We start from the raw sequence: 618 nt of genomic DNA, 5'->3' as shown, positions 1-618 counted from the left end.
GAGTGGGACGGGGACGGACGGGGGGGGGGGGTTTGGACTAGGCTGTCTCTAAGATTTTCAGACAGTTATAATTAAAATGGGGGAAAGTGTTTCAACCATCAGATCAGATAGAACGGAGGGTTGGGATTGAATTTGAAATGGGGAACTCCAAACGATGTCATTTGGTTTAGCTGTCAAGGCTGGACCCGGTTAAGGCGTGACTGGGCCGGGTCTGAACGGGTTTCGGGGGGGGAGTGTCTGGGCCAGGGGGAAATTCAATTAAAACAGTCTAACAATCAAACTTTTTTTTATTCCTTTTCCTTTTCTCTTTTTCTTTTAATTTTCCAATTTTCTTTCTTTTTCAAATTAAAATATATCTAAATTAACTCTAAAAAAATTAAATTAACCTACCAAATTATACTAAATACTCAAATAATATTTACAATAATTAATTAAGTCCTAAATTTAAAGAAGAACTATAAAATTCAAAATGAAATAGTTAAATGCAAAATGAACTATTTTTGTGATCTTTTCTATTTTTGTAGAATTACTAATTCACTAATTAACCTAAAAATGTAAAAATAAATCCTAAATGCAAATGCAATGTATTTTTATATTTGTTATGAATTAAATAAAAAT

The sequence above is a fragment of the Nicotiana attenuata genome, chromosome 11 (assembly GCF_001879085.1).
Source record: "Nicotiana attenuata strain UT chromosome 11, NIATTr2, whole genome shotgun sequence".
NCBI classification, from domain to species: domain Eukaryota; kingdom Viridiplantae; phylum Streptophyta; class Magnoliopsida; order Solanales; family Solanaceae; genus Nicotiana; species Nicotiana attenuata.
This window is presented reverse-complemented; position numbering follows the sequence as displayed.